This window comes from Stenella coeruleoalba (assembly GCF_951394435.1).
Source record: "Stenella coeruleoalba genome assembly, chromosome: 19".
In the NCBI taxonomy this organism is placed as follows: Eukaryota; Metazoa; Chordata; class Mammalia; order Artiodactyla; family Delphinidae; genus Stenella; species Stenella coeruleoalba.
This window is the reverse complement of record NC_137165.1, coordinates 4,773,254-4,794,007: the sequence shown is the minus strand read 5'-3', so window position 1 is coordinate 4,794,007 and position 20,754 is coordinate 4,773,254. Positions and strand designations below refer to the sequence as shown.

Sequence of the window (20,754 nt, the reverse complement as noted above, 5' to 3'; positions counted from 1 at the left end):
TTTCTTTTGCTTGCCTGATTGCTCTGACTAGAACTCCTAGTACTATGTTGAAAAGAGGTGGACACAATGGACTTGCTTGTCTTACTCCCGATCTCGGAGGAAAAGCTTTCAGTCTTTCACCATTGAGTATGACGTTAAATGTGTTTTTTTCGTAAGTGCCCTTTACCAGGTGGAGGAAGGTTTCTTCTTTTCCTAATTCTTTGAGTGTTTTTATCATGAAAAATTGTTGGATTTTGTCAAAGGTATTCTGCATCAATTGAGAAGATCGTTTGCTTTTTTCCCCTCCTTTCTACTAATATGCTTATTACTTTGGTTGATTTTCCTATACTGAACCACCGTTGCTTTCCTGGGATAAGTCCCACTTGGTCATGGTGTATAACCCTTTTAATATAATGCTGGATGGATATGGAGGGATTCTTTCTTAAGTAATTAAATTAATCTAGTACATAATATAGTTACCAGTTAGAATACTGGTGAAGGAGGGCACATGATTGAAGGGGAAAGATTGCAATTTCTACGTCTTACATGGATACAGGAATAGCAAGCAGGGAAATTAGAAAGGAAAATGCACACTTTCTTATAGGCTTGAAGAAATCTCTGAAAAGACTCTGTGAAGGCCTTACGCTGCAAAAAAAAAAAAAAAAAAAAAAAAGACTGCTATAAACCCTGACACATGGTGAAGCGTCAAAATCCCAGGCGATACATGGGAAAAGAATCTAAAAAAGAGTGGGATAGATGTATATGTATAACTGATTCACTTTGCTGTACACCTGAAACTAACACAACATATACAATGGTATATCAACTATACTCCAATAAAAAAAATTTTTTTTAAAAAGGTACAAACTTCCAGTTATAAGATAAATAAGTACTAGGGATATAACGTACAACATGATAAATATAATTAACACTGCTATGCATTATATATGAAATTTGTTAAGGGAGAGTAAATCCTAAGAGTTTATATCACAAGAAAAACTTCTTTTTTCTACTTCTTTAATTGTGCACCTGTATTTGATGATGGATGATCACTAAATTTACCGTGATAGTCACTTCGTGATGTATGTAAAGCAAATTGTTATGCTGGACACCTTAAACTTACACAGTGCTCTCTGTCAATTATATGTCAATAAAACTGGAAGAAAACAAAACAAAACAAAATCCCAGGTGAGTGCTGTCATTCATGCACCATGGCATGGATAATCGTGAACAAGGTCTGTGCAGTAGATGATAATTAAGTTAAGATAAGTTGCTGAGTAATTTCTATGTCTGTAATTCTCTGTGCGTTTAGATTCATTTGTATTCCTGTCCTCTACTGCTGCCTAACAAGCCACTCCAAAACTTGGTGGCTTAAAATAAGAGTAAACATTTTATTATCTCTGGCAGTGTCTGTGGGTTAGGAATTTGGAGAAGGTTCAAATAGGCAGTCTTGGCTTGAGGTCTCTCATTTCAGTCAAACAGGAACTGGCCAGGCATCTCTCTGTCTTGGTTTAGTCTAAAGAGCTTCTCCATGTGTTTTCCCCACATGGGCTGCCTTGAGCTTCCTCATGACATGGTGTCCTCCCAGGGGAAGGACTTTGTGTCTGGCTGTTTAGAGCTTGAGTGCCCAGGGTACCAGGTGAAGCTGTACCTCTCATATGACAGCCTCCAGAGTCACGTGGCATCACTTCCACCATAGCCTGTGGACTGACCCATCATGAAGGTTGGCCAGATTCAACAGAGGGGATGTGGACCCTATCTCTCCGGGACAAGAGAATCAAAAACTCACAGGACTGTTTTCAAACCGCTACAATTTGCTTGACTGAATCCTTGAATGCTATTTTATTTAATTGATTGGAAAATCTAATTCCCCGATACTGAAGCATGAGCTTCGTTGTGTGGCCCATAGAGCTGCAGCAAAGCAAAACTTGCCACCCAGTGGTGGCAAGCAGAATGCCCAGGAGGAAACGATGCACTTCTTGAGTCCTGCATTTGCAGCCCACGCACAAAGTGAGAACTTCACAAAACATTGCTACTCCCAATACAGATACACAAAACCCATCTTCCAGGAAACAACGTTCCATGTTTCTTCGTGCGAAGTTTAAGAAAATGCCATAAAACATCATCAGATCAAGGCCCTCGCAGTACCTGTGGCTGACACTTATTTGCTCTTTTCATTTGTATGAACCATTTCACTGTCCCACAGAGCGCAAACAGCTGGTTAGCCCGTAAATGAACACGATGATACAAGAATGATGTTCCGCATGCACTCAGGAAGGTCTCGCTGGATAAATAAAAGGTTGCTCATTTATTTATGATGCAAAAAAATCCACTGTGCATTCAGCAGACAGAATCATCAATTATTTATTCAGAACTCTCTGTCTCCAAGTATAGCTTTTTGAGTGCACACGGCATGACTGCTGTTATTACTCTAAAACATGTAATTTTCTTTTTGATGGTGGTGGATGTACTCTCACGAAGCACGTGGCGCTGTGGTAACCTGTGCATTTGATAAAGGATTTCTAGTTGACCATATACGCTTTTCATCCGATCCCCATGGTGCCCTGTACTCAGAAACCCAGGAGCTGTGACAGATGCATATCAGGAGTGCATTCATTCACCAGGAATCTCATGCCCTCTCTCTACCCCCAGGACAGAACTACTGCGTCACTACATCATTAATTAAACCCTGGGAGCAGACATCTTCTCAGGCATCACTGCTTACCCTAACCTTAGTGAGGGCATGATTCTCAAAGGTATTTAAAGGTATTTTAAACTGACTTTCCTTCAGCTTAACTCTACATCCATCACATCCCATTGTCAGATCAGAGAACCTGGTTTCCCAGGTCTATGTGGAAAGTGTGAAGAGCTGAAATGGGGTTGTCCACAGCCTACTGTGTGAGCTCTCCAGGGAGTTCATTCATCCCCCAGTGCATATACAGCGGCCGCCCCACTGCTGTGCTCACTTAGTAGGAGACTAGGGGAAGGTACGTCACGTGGGCCAGGAATTACTCCTCTTCCAGACACCTGTCAAGGGCTTTCTTTATCTTTTATTTAAAAAAAAAATTATTGGAATATAGTTGATTTGCAATGTTGTGTTCCTTTCTGCTATACAGCAAAGTGAACCAGTTATAGATACATACATATTTATATACATCTACATTCTATATGTATGTATACACATATATGTGCATCTCCACTCCTTTTTGGATTCGTCAAGGGCTTTCTTGGTGCAGAGGGTGGGAAGTTCCCCTCGTGTGAGGTTTGGGTGGCTGCCTAGCACAGCCTCTCATCCAACACAGCTTTGAAGCACTTGAGCAGCGTCCACAAGCAAGAGCAGCCCTTGGATTCCTCACCCAGGCCCTCCAGGGGATAGTCTATGCTTGGGCCCCGCTCCTGGCTTGAGGACCAGCAGGTGTGGTCTCCATGGAGGTGCATGGCTCAGGTGATTTGGGGGAGCCTGCTAAGTGGAGAGCGGGGGACTGATGGCCTTCAGCTGCCACACCTTGGATCCACTGTGGCATGTGTGCCAAGGCCATCCTCTTCCCAGGCTGCTTCCGACCGAGGAAGGAGTATAGTGGCCAGGGGCAGGAGAGGGGCTCGAAGAAAGCCATTTCTTACCAATGTGGAGCCCCTGTAATGGGCAGCCTCTGCTCTAGGACTCCCCATCCGAGGACCTTCTCCGGGCTGCACTGCAGTTTGAGGCTCTTCCTTCCCTTCCTAATTCCTTTCATAAATGTCTCACTTGCATTCGGATCTGAAGACTATTATCCTCAATAAATTTTGCTTTACCTCGCCTTTATAGAAAGAGAAACAGCATTTGCCCCAGCAAACCTCTCCTACTTAAAATTCCATTGTAGGGTCTGCTCATAGAGCCCTAACCCTAAAACTAAACATCACCCTCACCCTCACCCTCACCCTCGGTTTCTTCCTCACCTTTTCCCACTCTTCCCCTCTCCTTTGGGTCCCTGCCCACACATCTGCATCTGCCACACAATAGCCTTCTTTTCTTTTCTTTTTTTGGTGGCATATCAGAAATAGATAAATATTCCATCTGTCTTATCCTACCTAAACCATTAACACACACACACACAACTGCTTTACTTTCCAAGTCCCCGCTCTCTGTGGGGCAGGAATTGATCCTCCTTCTTAAGCCCCAGCCCCCAGTAAGACAGATGAAACCTTCTAGTGAAGCAAGGAAAACAGTAAAAATCAAGTTGAACTTTGTAAAAGATGGGTGAAACATGCATACGCTGCCACATCTGAATTTTACTTGGTCATGTTTTATTCATCTTTGTATTCCCATCACAAATGCCTGGAGTGTAACTAACATAGTTGAAATAACTGTTGAATAAAAAACCCACAAAAATTTATCTCTGCTATTTCCCCACCCACACTCCTCTTTACATAACCCCTCTAGCACCTCCTGGTAGCCAGTGGCTTCAAGCTTCCTTCTGGCATTTTCTACAACCTTAACCTTTGCACCCAAATTAGAACTCTCACCACTCAAATTCATTCTTGGCTCTCATGTAAAAGCCATATTAAAATCCTTATTCTATTAGCTCCCATTATTCCGGCTACCAGAAATCTGATTAAACTCATAAAGTGGGAAAAGAATTTCCATGGAAGTCAGTCTGCTGCCTTTAACTAGCGGAAGATTTTGGATAAGTAATTCCATTCCCTTGGCTTCAGCTTTCTCATCCGTGCTACCTAGTGTATAATGTCTATTGTACATTAAGGGAATTTTCTGAAAAATGAATTCATACAACAATACAAATGGTTGAAATTTTACTTTATACTTTCTATGTATGTGTGTATATATATATATATTTATTTATTGCATATTCTTGTTAGATCAAATAAATCAGATGCATTCAGCCTTTCTGTTGATGAAGTGAAAAATGTCAAGTAGTGTTGAGGAGATTCTGGGAGGATTGGAAAGAGTGATTTTCCTGCCATCAAGGTATAATCACCACATACACTCACACTCAGTCACACACACACACACCCACATGTGTCTTGAGAGCCATATCCCACCTGCTCTGGAATATCAGGGCAAAAAAGTCTTGTTGACACACTTGGGCAACTCCTTGGTGAGACACTTAAGTCCTTTTCTTGGCCATCAAGGCACAGGATGGATGTCCCGACAGTGCAAGACAGCAACAGTAATAAATGACATGTAAGGGGTTTGAAATACAGGGCGAAACCTTGGTTATTTATGCTGAACCGCTCCGAAGCTGTAAGAGAAAGGAAATCTGGCAGAAACCTCTGCATTTCCTTTCCCCACCTCTGGGACAAGACCCTGAAATCCACACACCTTGGAAAAATGCAAAATATCTCTTGGATCTAAGCCCCCTCCCTATTGGTTTTAAGTACCATAATATGCAAAGACGACGGACAGCCGGGAGACCCTGCCGGTGTTCCTCAGTAAAATGTGCCATTGTACGTTGTAAGACGCTCCCATCAGAAAGACAGCAGATAAACAGCCTATTTCCTTTTTGTCCAAACTTTTTGGCAGGATCCTAATTTTTCAGTCTCCTTTATTCTCACAACATAGCTAATATATGTCACTTGCCCTAAATGTACCTGAGGGACCCTTGGGGTCACAGGAGTAGCAGCTTCAGGACAGACAATTAACTTTAGGAAGCTTGTTGCATCCATCTGATCGAAAGCAGCAGATGACGCAGGATGCGATTTGGAAATACCAGACGAAGGTTCTCCTCTTTTGCTGTGTGACTTCCTCTCCCCAGGACAGATAGAACATTCCACTTCGGTGTATCAGGACAGGGATATGTCAGCAGCTGTGCCAAAAGGAAGAACTGAGTCAGCTTTGGATCAAAATTGATTCTGGAAACTCCTGGCAGGAACAGTGGTCTACTAGAAAAAGAATTTTAAGTCACAAGGACCTCAAAATTCGGAGTTTCAAGAGCATACATGGTCCAGCAGATGTTTTCATATATCTCCCTGAAATGAGAGGTAGATAAACAGCTGAGTTATCCTGCCTGTGTATTGGGCAGATTTCAAAGGCTGGGAGGAGAGAGGTTCATTAGAAGAGAGAAAGGAAGTTAGAGGCTCACCTGGTCCTCAGGCAGGTCAGCAGGGTAATCGTGCCAGGTAAGCTGGAGAAGTAAGGCCGCGACATCTGCGTCTCTTCCCTGTGGAGCCTGGGGAGATAAAAACCCTGCCCTCTGGTGCTCAGCAGAACGCTGGAGCTGTAGAGTAGAAATGGCCGTGAGGTGTGTCTCAAGGACTCAGAGTCTTTAGTCTCAAGAATGGCACCAGAGAATGGCTGAATGTCTGCCTTGCACCCCTCTCCCCTCTGCCAGAGAAACACAGAAAAGGCTGAGTGGGAGCTAAACAGGTGTGTATGAAGAGGCCTTTTGTCTGGGGCAAGGAGGATGAAGCAGCAGGCTGAATGGTCAGGTAACTGGAGAAATGTTGGGACCAAGGAAAGATAAGACAATGAATGCCAGCTCTGACCAACAGCAACGGAGGGACAGACAGTCCATCCTCAACACACACACACACACACACACACACACACACACACACACACACACACACACACACACACACACACACACACACACACACACACCTGCCTTGGCACTTGGCAAGAAACTGAAATACAAAATGCTGTAGGAATTGGGAGAATCCCCAAATTCACACATTCAATGACTTGTTTCTTGAGTTTCTATACATCGTTTTAGGTTCCTGGGGATAGAAAGGAATAGAAAAAATTGTCCCACCCAGTGGCACAGGATCTTAAAAGAGAAAATAGGATCAGCTAGAGATAATAAGGTAATGTCTTGAAAGGCGAGTTTGTGGCCTGAGATTGGTGTTCATTCCCCAGGGGTCTTGGGGCTGGGGCAGGAGTCAGGAAACACAAAGAGAGAAACATTGATGCTTTGCTCTGGTTCACTTAGCTCGAGGGCCTGATTTTGCCAGCATGATGCACAATATGCTTCATCTCTCTTTGCTGGGCCCTGCAGCCATCTTTTTGGTAGTTAACCTCAGAGCAAGAAAGAAGGGGAACCATCTTGACAGGTGACTCAGGATAGAGGCAGAAGTTATGGGACTAAATAAGATTTCTTTCAACCCTAGACTCTTGATCTTGTCACTCTGCCCAGTGCTCACCCTCGTGGGGTTTGTGTACTGGTTCTTCCAGAAGGACTTCCCTCCTGGCCCAGATGCCCAGAGGCCTTCCAAGTGCCCAGCTTTCTCGCTCCTAAGCTACTAGCTGCCCTGGTTTCTAAGTCCTGGCTCCCTGAGGCTGATGGAGTATTGCCAACTCTGTTTTGATGGAAACCATATGTTTGTAACTTCATGTCAGTGTCAGATGGCAAGACATGGAGTAGAAGCCATGGCTTCTTGTTCCAAGGGGTCTTTGCTTGCCTTAGGCTTGTAGATCAGTCCTACAGTTTGCTGGGATAGCCCAGCATCCCTGTACTCCGTACAAGAAGTCCTTTTGCTAGACGTGCATGTGCTCTTGGTTCTTCCAGGCAAGAAGGCAGAATAGCCATCTCAGAATTGAAGCATCGTGTTGCCCACCCCGACATTGCTCCCTGCAGGGACACAGTTCACCTGGAAGGCAGTGAGGATAAATCCGGGCTTTGTTCCGTATGGTGGTAGCAAATACTAGTCACCAAACTTCAAGCCACCCTGAGTGCCTGCTGCTGATTATAAACAAAGAGGAGGGCCTGAGATGGGCAGAGTCTAGGGCCAGGACCACTCTCTCGGGCCTGAGCATAGGGGGGCACAAAGACCCCTATTGTTTACACTGGGCCTGTCTGATGCCCAGTCAGGAAGCCCCCTTCGCAAACAGAGTGGCCTCTGCCAGCCCTCGGGGACCTGGGGAATACATTCGCCCAGCCTTCGGTCTGCGTGTTTAGACTCACGCCACACCGAATTTCATCTGGGAGGAAAAGCTGTTTCAGATGACCATGAATAGCAGCTTTCATCAGCTGTCACTCTCCATTAGGGCCAGTGTGATGTGGAAATGTACTAGAGGCTGGAGTGGAAGCAGCTCTTTCTATTCTAAACATTTATTGACTTCATTTATCCTTTCAAAAAAGTTAATCAGTCCATTTGACTTTCACCCCCCCCCATCTGGCTTAGGTTCATCTGACTCTTTGGGGCAGAAAAATTTGGTACCTTAAGGCCAGACCTGGGTGGAACTAAGGATGCCAATCTAGGTGATTCTGGGATTCCATTTAGTGCTCTTTCCCTTGGGGCAATCAGCTGTGTGCCTCAGCTTCCTCATATGGACTTGGCCTCAAAGAGACAGGATATGTTTTCTGTGTTAGGAGAAATGGGATAATGTCCCTGTGGGCAGGTATTCTGTCTTATATTTGTCATTAGGAGTAGTGATGGGCTTGCTTCAGGGGCATTTGGTAAACCAGCTCCCTCAGGAAAAAAAAAAAAAGGAAGGAAAGAAGAAAAGAAAGAGAGAGAGAAAGAAAGAAAGAAAGAGAAAGAAAGAGAAAGAAAGAAAGGAAAGAAAGAGAAAGAAAGAAGGAAGGAAAGAAGGAAGGAAGGAAGGAAGGAAGGAAGGAAGGGGGAAAGAAAGACCATATTTGTAGCGTTTGCCAATTTCCACAGTATAAATACTCTCACCATGGTTGAGTTCAAGGTACCAGCATGACATCACTGAATGTGGTGTCCATGCAGCTGGGAAGAGATGCAAGCTGTTGGCTCTAGTGAGCCAGTAGGGGTCAGTTCCAGCACACCACTGGTGCGTGGGCCTGTTGGTTGGTTGTACAAAGCTGTGTGATGGGTACAGGCCCAGGAACTTCTGATTGACCTGTATTCTTCAAGCCAGCCCAGGCAGTAAAAGAGCTCTCGATCCGAGCTATGGAGGGGGCAGGAATGACTGGCTGTAGCCCAAGCTAGCAGACATAATGTACTTTAAGCTCCAGCCTAAGACTAAACAGGTCAGAAGAGTCATTCATTAGCCATTCAAGATGTTGAACAGGCAGTGGGGACAGGCCAAACCCTCGTGTTTTGATCCTCGACATCCTGCTTATGTTTGGCCACAATATAGAGAAATGCAAAACTGGGAACCATGACTTGTTCATGCAGCCTTGATGGAAAGCAGATTCTATTGTGCTGGGCAAGAGAAGGAATCTAACACCTTTGAAGAAAAATGACCCTCGCTAGGAATTTTCTGTATAAGCTGCTATGGCTAAAGTAAACTTTCACAAAGCCAACTGGACTTCCCTGATCACCACTGATTCACTTAAGGATTAGTGCTTGGTTCAGAGCAACTGTGTGTGGAGCGTCTAGGGTGATCTCTGATGAACACCTCCTGTAGGGGCAGTTGTACGGCGTGGTGGCAAAATGGTCCAGTCGGGAAAAACATATAAATGTAAACACAGACAAGGTGAGTCCTTCGCCCTCAGTCTTTCTCTGTGGAGGGGGAGAAGCTGTTCTTCCAGTGAAATGAGGGGCCTGTCTGGTGCCATAACAGCTGGACCCTGGCCTTCCCTTGTGTCCTCATCACAGTGCCCGGGTCTGCCTCGATTTCTGTCCCGGAGTGAAACCAGTCCTGCGCTTAAGGAAACTGCAATCTAGGAATATAAGTTTAGTATATAAGTAGCTAGTATACAAAGAACAACAAAGAAATTGTCAGGTGTCACGAAGGGCTTGGAGAAGGGTGGGGTAGCTTAGAGTGATTAGAGTGATTGGAAACGGGATTATTAAAGACACAGCGCTGCAACTGGGCCTTGAAAGGGTCACAATATGACGACCTGCAGAGAAATTAGGAGGGAAGGACAACAGGAGAACATTCCAGAAAGCATGAGCCAGTGTATCAGAGTCAGGCAGGCACGGACTGTAAACTGGGGAGCAGGAAATGAAGGAAGGAATCACAGAAAATAACATCAGGAAAAAAAATACAGACAGACTATGGCAAGGCAAATAGTGAATTAATGAAATTTTTGGACCAGGAGGGAGTTTCTGGAAGATGACTGTGGTGATAGGGTGAAGCCAGGAACATGAGAGAAACAGGATCCTTTTCGCTGATCCATCCAGAAACAATCTGACATTGAAACTTCTCCTGATCAGGATGCCATACTCATTAAAAGATGACAACGCATGTGACATCTGGCATCAATGAAAAGCATACGGGAGCCGTATGACACTAGCTCTGGAGGTAAGTTAGCTCTGCCCGGACAGCCTGCCAGGCCCTGGGTATCTGCCACGGGGAAGGATGGTCCCTACGACCATGCGAAGCCGGGATGAATCCCTGAAGAAGGAGGAGATAATAGGATTCGCTCATTAAATTTTTCTTTCTGTTTTTCCTTATGAAAATTTTTCTTATGAAAGAAATGGAATAGATTCATCACGGGGTGGCTGCCAAAAGTGACGTAAAACCATCCAACACGGCGTCTATAGGAACGGCTTAGAAATGCTTTCCCAACATGACTCATTTCACTTTGAAACGCTCCAGTACAAAGCCCTCTGCGATGATGGACCTGTCAGAAGGCAGAGGTGGCGGAGCAGTGGGGTCAGCGGCTCTGGAGCCAGACTGTCTAGTGTGTCGCGCCCTCCATCGCCTGCCTCCTTCGAAAACTTCAACTAGCCCTTAGCTACCCCAGGCCTCGGTTTCCTCTTCCATAAACGAACGTGGAGCTTACTGACAACACTAAGTGAACCCGCACGTGAACTTAGAATAATACCTAACCCATGATAAGCAAGCAATAAGTGTTAGCCAGGGATTCCTATCAACTCCTCTTGACTGTTGACCTTCGTGGCTCTCAGATGGAAGTTTGCTCACCCTTGAACACCCAGAACGGAGCCGGACATGTTTGTGCCTCTGGGATCGAGCTGTAGCGGTGCCTTCCCTGCTGCTTAGAAGAGAAACTGTCTTAATGCAGCCCCTTTTAGGCTGTGGACAATAAGGGCTTTTAGATGTTTTCTATCCAGGTCACCCCTGGAGGGCTTTCTGGAGCCTTTATGCTCCCACGAGGTCTCCTGAATTGCTCTAGACCTCCCTGCTCGCCCTTCCTTCCCTCCCCACGCCGGGCCGCGCCCCCGGGGGTCAGGGGGAGATGGAAGGGGAGCGCATCCACCCGCCAGGTGTCCTATAACGGGAACATAAAGAATTCCCCGTCTTTACCTCCTTCCTGGGAGAACACATTTCCTTTTAAAGCAGCCCGATCTTTTTTTTTTTTTAAACACTTTTAGGTCACCACCAACATCTATAACAGGTTTTGCAACAAAACTTTAAAGAATGCTTCATTTTGTGCTGGTGTCGAGTTAGGAGAGTGAGATCTGGGCCCCAGACTCCACTGCTGCGCACCAGCCCAACACATGTTCTATTCTGAGGCTGATTTTATTCCAAGATAATCTGTCTACCCTCCCCCACCCCTTTTTTAAACCAGTGCACGTATACAGCTCATGAGAGGACTTCACTCGATCTACATTTTCCTTCTTCCCCATTCAGAATTTGCTCTCTCTCCTGCAGACCTACCATCTCAGTCCAGCTTTCTTCAAAAATACCTGCCGTTCTCCCAGTTTTAAGATAAATAAGTCCTGGGGATGTAATGTATGGCACGGTGACTCTGGCTAACAATACTGTATCGTCTATTTGAAAGTTGCTAAGAGTAGATCTTAAAAGTTCTCATCACAAGAAAAAAATGTGTAACAATTCGAGGTGATGGATGTTAACTAGACTTATTGTGGCAATCATTTCGCATTATATACATTTATCAAATCATTGTGTTATATACCTTAAACTAATAGAGTTATATGTCACATATCGATAAAACGGGAAAAGTGTTTTGTTTTGGTTTGGTTTTTTTAAAAACATCGTTCTCCAGTAATAGGGAGAATGAGAATAGGAGTATCTTCTTCCTGAACTTCCCCTTGGTCCAAAGTTAGTATTTTGAAGGAAACAGTAACTAATCCCTATTCTTCACATAATCTCCTAAGTATTTTTTTTAAAAACCAAATCTATAGATGTGCATAGTTAATTTACAAGAGGTCGGGAGGCAGGTGTGCGTGTGTATGGATACAGGATGGGAAGGGAGCAATAACAATGAGCTTTGGGGTCCTCCTCTCGCTCCCACCCCTGCCCCACGGATAGAATTTCTGAAGAATTTACAATTGTGTAGACAGAGTGAGAAAAAATGCAACTTCCTGATTTACTCATTTGGGCAGGATATGCGCAGTCCTGCCCATGGATTGTGGATTAGTCATTCCATCCACCAGGAACTTCGGGGATTGTTTGAGCGATGTCCGGCTGGGGAGAACATCTTTCTGAAATAAACCAGGAGTTAAGGAGTAGAGCCTTACTGACCAAGTCAGCTCATGTCTCACAACCTGGATGCCCTCATCTCTTCCCAAGCCCCATTGGGTGATGCTCTTTTCACAGTGTCTTATCTCCTTTGGTTCTTTGCTTTCTCTCACCTGACCCTCGTCATTCCCCCATCACAGTGAGTTTGGCATGCACTAAATCCCTGCACACTTTCACCCTTCCTCCTGCCAGAGCTAGGGCTTTCTTTGTTCTACATTCTGGCTCTATGAGTTGGATTAAACCCGTCTGCCCTCACATCACAAGTGGTTTGCAGTAACATCGGGAAGAGTGTCTCATTCCGACCCTTGAGCTGAGCCCAGTTATGCTACACAACACAACGGTATTCATTCCTTCCCCCCCACATCTGGAGCCCCAGTTCTTGAATGTGAATGCCTCATGCTCTCTGTACTGGGTTCCCAGGTAAGTCACAAGGAACAAGAGAAGAACAGGCAGCTTCAGTGGCCGGTGGGCTGAAGAGGTCGTGGCTGGGGGCATAGTGTGCTAGGAAACAGGGAAGGTGGGGAAGGTGAGATGAGTTTGAAAGTCATTCCAGTGGCATTAGGCAAATTACAGAGTCCACAAAGCCAGGTCTGAATTGACATCCGGAAGTCAAAGCCAGGACTGAATCAAGTATGGAATTGGTACTGGCATCCAACAACTTCTAGAAGTACTAGGCTCTCTTCTTTCCACTCCTTACAAAGAAAATAAAATTTCATTAATGTGCCAATGGATAGAGTTTGAAGTCACAAGAATAAAGTCAAGAACCCTTGTTTCCTCATGGAGAGTCAGTCCATCTAGGATTTCTCTTTACCTCCAAATAGTTAATAGAATAAGAGGGGTCGAAGGGGTCTTCTCCTCTGTTCCCTTAGAAGGTCAAGGAGATCAGGATGTGACCACTAGAGAGAAGGACGAGGTTGACCACTTGGGGGCTTTGTCTAGGTCTTCAGGAAGCTACCATGGTTAACTCCAAAGATCTTGTTGAATTCCACGATTAAATGAAATTGAAAATTAACTGAGATTTTCTGCATGGCAGTTAACATTTAATTGACAGTGCTGTGCCTTTGTTTATGCCTCTGGCCAATCATATTGAATTCCTGGATTTGGGTCCAGGGGGTTGGGAAATGATCAAATTGCATGGCTGTCTTTGAAATCCTAAGCTGTTAGAAAGCTTTAAAATTTAATGTATCTTCTATTTTTCATGAAAAAGGTCGTGTGGGTTGTGGATATAATTAGGATTGAAGCAGAACGTTTTTCAGTGGCAATCATTGGAATCACTGATTTCACTGAGGTATTTCTTTTTTCATTCCTTTTCAAATGCTTTTTGCTTGGAGCACAGGCAAAAAAAGACCCTGTGATTTGCCGAATTCTTTAATGTCATCCCACCTTCCCCATTACAGCCCTTCAGAATGCTACAGGGCATCACCCAGACGCACAGGGAGAAGGAATTTATGTGCCCACCAGGCCTGGAATGGAAGTTGGAATCTCAGAACACTTCATAAATCTGGGAGGCCTCTCATGCCTGTCGGCAGACTCCTGGCCCCTGAGCCATACGTCAGGTTGAAGAGCAACTTTCCTTTAAGAATCTCAACTATAAAGCATGATCCATTGTGCAAGAAGAAGGTCCCTGAGGGCCAGCTGGGTCCGACTTCCATTGCTCTGTTGGAAAGAGGTCAGTGTGTCCATCCTTTTTTATTTTTAGACAGTAAAAGAGAGACACAGGCAAGCAAGCCTGTGACAGTGACCTTCGTTAGCTTCATCCTGAAGATGTGTAGTGCGGCTGACCCTTTTTTGCTTCAAGGCTGCAGCTTCACCCACTGACCCGGCATTTACTGCCAGGCGTGTGATGACAACATAGCTTTTCTTAATTGCTCTTGAATGTAATGAAGCAGGAAAGAGAGGACAGGTCTTTGGATTCCCAGCCTCATCAGTGGCTGATGAATCAAGCATTGCATCCCAGGACGCCGCTGGTTTTAACTAGCAGTAGGTGCGGGATTTATTGGGGCAGATGGCGGTTATACGGGATGCGGGTGTGCAGAGTTCCCCTGAGCTGGAGAGGTGCGTACCCACCAGGGCAGCCTGGTGCTGTGGAACAGATGTACTTCCTGCCCTGGTTACTTCTCCTGAGTTCTGTAACTAAAGAGCTCCCTGCTGACAAATTCCTCCAACACTTTAAAACCACATTTCCTGTGAAGGTCTTTCGGAGGTGAAGTAAAAGTTAACGGGAAGCGCAGTGAGGGGCCGGGATCGGGTTGCCTTGGGGAAGTTTATTACGATTCACACAATGCTGTAGACCCTGCAGACGTATCCACTCTGACGTGACGTGGTGAACTTAGAGGGAAGCAAGTTTGCCACTTCCTTCACATGGCTTGTCCCTAGAGCAGGGGTGGGGTTCCTCCCAGCCCACACAAGAGAGGCCGTGTTGGTGGTCAGAGGCGCCTCCCAGACCTCACTAGGAGGGGAGCTGCTTGGTCCTGAGTGATGTTAATGTCAGTGACAGCTCACGTTTATCAAGTACCTGTCACTGGCCAAGCCCTGCTCTCAGAACCTGATGCACGCAACTTTATTGAATCTTTAAAACAGTTCTACAGATCTGATGTCATTAATACCCCTATTAACAAAGGAAAGTGAAGCAAATTGAAAACACTATCGTCTGACTCTGCGATCTCTGGGAACCCAGATATCTGCTGGGCGCCTGTATTTCAGCTGTAGGTCTGGGAAGCTGAAATGTGATTAAGTTGGACATACTATAAAAGAGTAAGTTATCATTCGAGACCCTGGGGATCTTGTCCATCTTCCCTTCCAAGCCTCACTTTTCCATTTTATTCCTAGAGTTCATTCCCTGAATTCTAGAGCAGGGATGGCAAATAGGGTTATCACATGCAGGGGCTTCAGTCACTTGGTAGGAGGTTCCCAAAGCATGTGGCTGGGGAGGATTCTCAGGGGAATCGGGGTTCCGTACATCAGAGCACTAAGATGAAAGAATGGCATCTTCTGTGGGTACAGGCGGGAGTGGATGAGGGGTTAAGACCATCCCCACAGTGGTGCCGTTGTATCTCCGTTGGCCCTTCCATAGGGACCTGAAACAGTAAATCAGTTCATTAGCTTATGTATCCTGAGACGCTTCTCTGTGGCGGCACCGTGTTTTCTCGTGCCTTCACACCACCCCCAACAATCCCATCCGTCCTGGGAGGTTTGGGTCAAATACCATTATAGCCTGACGGACGGTCCACGGTGGGGAGGCTGGGGATTCAAAGAAGAGTTTCACCAGCTACTGGCCCCCAATCAGAATTACTTTACTTGAATCTCCGTGTAAAATAATAAGGAATGTACTATAAAGAAGCACCAGTGAGTGACAGCAGCAGACCCTGTATCGTATGAGACGGGTGCCGTTTATTACATACAATATAAAACACACAATATTTTTTTAAAAACAAATAACACGGAACACAAAGTGTCCAACAAAATATGTGAAGACAGATGTTTTAAACTCCTTAAACCTTTATCACAGAAAACATACATATTTTATGTTACATAGAAAGAGATAGAAAACCTGGCGCAGTGGTGCAAATTTAATAAATACATTTAAAATGGGATTTTCCAATTTTAAACTTAAATTTTTTTTTTTTTTGGCCTCACCCCATGGCATGCGGGATCTTAGTTCCCTGACCAGGGATCGAACCCGTGCCCCCCGCAGTGGAAGTAGGGGACTGCCAGGGAATTCCCTTAAGCTTAAATTTTAAATTTGTTACTATTGCCTCTAACTTTCCTTTTTGTAATTTTGTCACAGCGAGTCTTAATACATTAAATGTAATTAATACATTAAACAGTGTCTAGTTTGAATTACTAGAGTAGAAAAGTTAAAGAATTAAGAAAATTCGCAGAGAACCATTTTGAATAAAAGACCTTAGCAGCTTTTGTAAGAACTGATCAAGAATGATGGACTGAAAACAGAAGAAGAAATTATATTCCCTCAGAGACAGGAAACGGTCAGTTGTCTCAGATGGGGTAAAATTTGCAGTACTAAAAAAGAAATTTAAAGACTTAAAGCACATAAAAGCTACCTTTTTGATAACTGTCAGAGAAAAATACTTTAAAGGAGCTTTGAAAGGCTTTTTTTTTTAAAAGTTAATTGTCATCAAATACGACCAAACAACTTGGAACTTCAAATAGAGTGCCCCCTTAATACAGCATATATGTATTTCTACTTCAACAAACATGAGAAAATAAATTGCATCAAATCAACATCCACGACCACCAATGGTCTCCTTTCAGTTGCCTTTGCTCTCCAGGGGAAGAAAATAAACAAACATGTACAATTGGCTTAACGGAACCAAACCATGAAGGGAAACTATGAATTTGCTTGTTTTTTTATGAACCTTAATATGTTTGCAGAAATCTATAGGAAACCCAGATGTACCCTTGAAAAATTCCAACTTTTAATTTCAGAAAGTCAGGGAAGCTAAAACTGTTTAACCAATTTGATAGATATATAAAATGCTAATAGCCCTAGTCTCTAAGGCCGGGAGACTTGTAAAGTTTTATTTCATAGCATCTAAGTCCTATTTCCTGGCAAATATCTTCATCTTATAGAAGTGCTGCTGAAGAGCATTTTTGTCATATTGAGGTTTTGCAACTGTAATCGTGAATTAATTCCATGACCTCAAAACAGTCTGATAGACACAGCATCCCAGTTTTATTAACCTAGTTTATAGTCGAAGAGGTTGAACAGCACCCTTGCCAGTATATGAGTCATCTCTCATTAGGCTTTTTTCCCTAAACTTATCACTATTTTAAACTTCCGAACCATCATCTTTCTTCCTCTTGTAATAAAAACAGAAAATGTGAATTTACGTTGTCTCCATACCAGATGATTGCAGAAGTGGGGTGTGGCATAGGCTAGTAGGAAATCTGCTGGACCACTGGGCCGGTGATAATAATTCTTAAAATAAAGAAAATACTCTGCCATGTAGTTGCAAAGGTAGTACTGAAGAAGAACCATTGAACTTAGGGGCTATGAGGGATACTCGGTGATGAACATGAAAATATCCACCTTCAGGGGCTCTGACTCCCAAGAAAAAAGTTAGCCTTTGGTGTCAAAAGTCTTGGGCAAACTTTAAAGTGGCCACAATTAAAATGTGTCATCATCAGGGTTAGCCAAGCGATCATCTTTTCAGGTTTGACAGAACGTGCATTTATCCTTGTTTAGAGCTGGTGGGAGCCTTCAAAACCATCTATTCTACTTCCTGAGGAGTAAAGTGAGACTCTAGGAGCCCTAGGAATTTCAGTCACAAGAGAGTGGGACATGAGGCTATGGGGTCTGCTCCGGCCCTGCCCTGGGGAGACCCACAGGTCACTCCACCAAGTAACCCCACGGGTTTGTTCTCTGTAGGATGACTTACAGTGGGCAAGCCTAAGTGGTCTCCCTCCTGCCCATGACTTGTTTCTGCAAAATAGAGGCGGGGGAGGTGACTGAGGGGTCACAAACACAGACTCCATCAGTGGGTTTATGCTACTCCCTGCTCCTTCCACCCCTGGGATTTGGAAACTTCCAGTGTAAGAGCAGTCTTCTAATTTCAGGGTAAAATAACCTTAAAATGGAGTGCAGTTATCCCAAATTGCATAATCTCTGTGCAAAAAGACCTGGAAATGCATAGGAAGATAGGGATGCACCTGTATGTAAACGTGTTCATGCAAACAGTCATTTCCTAAAAGCAAGAGAGGGGGTCTGTAATACTCCTAAACAGTAGCAAACAGAAAGGCTGAAACTTACATCCTATTTGCTGTGCGCCAGGCATGGATATCAGCGCCTCACATAACAATTCAACCCTCATGTCAAGTCAGTGCTTTAAGTGCTATTATTGTCATCCTTTCTTCACAGGTGAGAAAACTGGGGCACAGAAAGCTTAAGTATGTTTCCCAGGGTCTTCATAAATTAATACATTTAGAAAGTAATAAATCTAGAATTCAAATCAAATATCCATGCTCTTAACTAATAATTTACACAGACCCTCGGGATTAAAGACTTAGAAAATAAGCTCAGACGGGCTTAAGAAGGATGTGAGGTGATCTGGCACTGCCAGTTAAAATTAAAATACATCGTCATCATTCCTTTCAAATGGAGCTCAGAGGATGGTCTCCATTGCACTGGGCTGTCCTTGTCTCTCACACGGCTCCATCAGCCTCTCCTGTAAGTTACAGCTGCCAGCCGGGAGCAGATGATGAGAATGAGGAAGGGGAGCTGGGGAATAAAGCAAGAGCCTTGCAGCACTTCAGATCAAGGTGAATTTGAACGTGGTTTCGGGGAAGGCCGTGTGCCTGTGGCTGACTGTGTACCCTGGCCCCATGCTACTGGGAGGACAAGAAGGAGGTACCGTTTGGTCGCCTTCCAGAGCCCAGAACGGAAAAGCCAGACAAGCTGGGGGAATCAGGATCCATCCAGATGAAGCCGCCATGTGCTTGCAGGACAGATGATCAGGAGGGTCTCTGGGAAGGGGAATGTTGGGAAGAAGCCCAGGAAGCCGTGGAAGAAAACAGAGGATGAGTTGGGTCTTGTTGTGGAACGAAAAGGGGGAAGCTGATTTCATCTGAGGGACAGAGAGGGGTGAAAAGGTCAGGAAAGGGCAAGGAAAATGAGAAACAAGTCTATGTATTTAAAAAATAAAAAAAATTAAAAGCCCCAAGAAGAATGACAAGAAGAAGGAAAGGGCCAGAAACAAAGATTTTGAGCTAAGGAATAAGAATAGAAAAAAGGCATCCTTTTCCCCCCACATCTATTAGGATCGCTATTATCAAAACAATTCAAATAAAATAAAAATCAAACAGAAAATAACACGTGTTGGAGAGGATGTGGACAAATTCGAAATTTCATGCTTTGCTGGTGGGAATGTAAGATGGTGCAGCAGCTATTGAAATGTCTGGCAGGTCCTCAAAGAGTTAAGCACAGAACTACCCTATGATTCAGGAATCCACTCTGAGGTATATGCTTAACAGAATTGAAAGCAGAGACTTTCGCAGATATTTGTACACCCATGTTCATAGCAGCATCATTCACAAAAGGCGGAAACAGCCCAAGGGTCCTTCAAAAGATGGATGAATAAATGAAATTATATATATATATATATATATATATATATATATATGCAATGGAATATTATTTATCCTTAAAAATAAAGGATCATCACAATGTGGAAGGATCCTTAGAGACATTGTAAGTGAAACAGCCCAGACACAAAAGGACAAATATTATATGATTCTACCATGAGGTACGTATAGGGGAGTCAAATTTACGGAGACAGAAAACAGGATAGACACAGCCTGGGCTGGCGGAAGGGGATGGGGAGTTATTGTTTAATGGGTACAGAGTTTCTGTTTGGGAGGATGAAGTTTTGGAGGTGGTTGGTGGTGACTGTTACAGGACAACACTGTGAATGTATTTAACGCCACCGGATTATATACGGCATGGTTAAGATGGTAGATTTTATGTGTGCTTTACCGAAAAAAAATTTTTTTAAGGACCCTTTTAAAAAGAGTTCAAAAGATCCTTGGAAACTAAGTAAATTCCCACAAATCCATGCCAACTGGATTTAATTATGAGGCCCTTAGGCACAATGGATAGTGCCTTTTCTGGTCTCTTGAGGATAATCTTTGGGCAAACCCTAGACTCAGAAGGCATTTGTATTGCTGATCAAGAGGCAAGAAGTATGGTCCCCATTTCCAAATGGTTGTCAATGGTGCATTTTCTCAGTAGTAAAGGATTCACAGAGTGAGGTTCTGTCTTCTTCCTTTGCAAGCAGGGAATGAATGGTGCAGGGGGTGGGAAAAGCCAGAGTATAGAAAATCCACGGAAAATAGCATATGTCAAAGGAAAAGCATGGTCTGTCTGGGCCAGATCAAAGTGATGATGAAGGATATGGTTAACACAAGCATGAATGAGTTTCTTTATGGCTATATTTTATCGTTCAAGGTGGGAGGTAGTCTGTAAATTAAAGACCCAAAATGGATGGATCAAGATAGTCCCAAAGTAGAAACTGTTATTAAGGACCTTTTTTTAAAAATTTTTTTAAATTTTATTTTATTTAGTTTTTTATACAGCAGATTCTTATTAGTCATCAATTTAATACACATCAGTGTATACATGTCAATCCCAATCGCCCAATTCATCCCACCCCTCCTTCCCCCCGCAGCTTTCCCCACTTGGTGTCCATACGTTTGTTCTCTACATCTGTGTCTCAATTTCTGCCCTGCAAACTGGTTCATCTGTAACATTTTTCTAGGTTCCACATATATGCGTTAATATACGGTATTTGTTTTTCTGACTTACTTCACTCTGTATGACAGTCTCTAGATCCATCCTCGTCTCAACAAATGACCCAATATCGTTCCTTTTTATGGCTGAGTAATATTCCATTGTATATATGTACCACATCTTCTTTATCCATTCGTCTGTCAATGGACATTTAGGTTGCTTCCATGACCTG

At 44.0% G+C, this 20,754-nt stretch overlaps 1 long non-coding RNA gene across 1 annotated transcript in view; it reads left to right on the top strand.

The window, feature by feature from the left end:
• The window catches only part of LOC307177101, a 191,837-nt gene extending 172,604 nt beyond the window's left edge, over positions 1-19,233 (top strand). The window contains exon 3 of the long non-coding RNA XR_013824974.1: positions 13,675-19,233. This is a non-coding gene — a long non-coding RNA (uncharacterized lncRNA). The remainder of the gene's footprint in view (positions 1-13,674) is intronic.
• Positions 19,234-20,754: the final 1,521 nt, after the last annotated feature.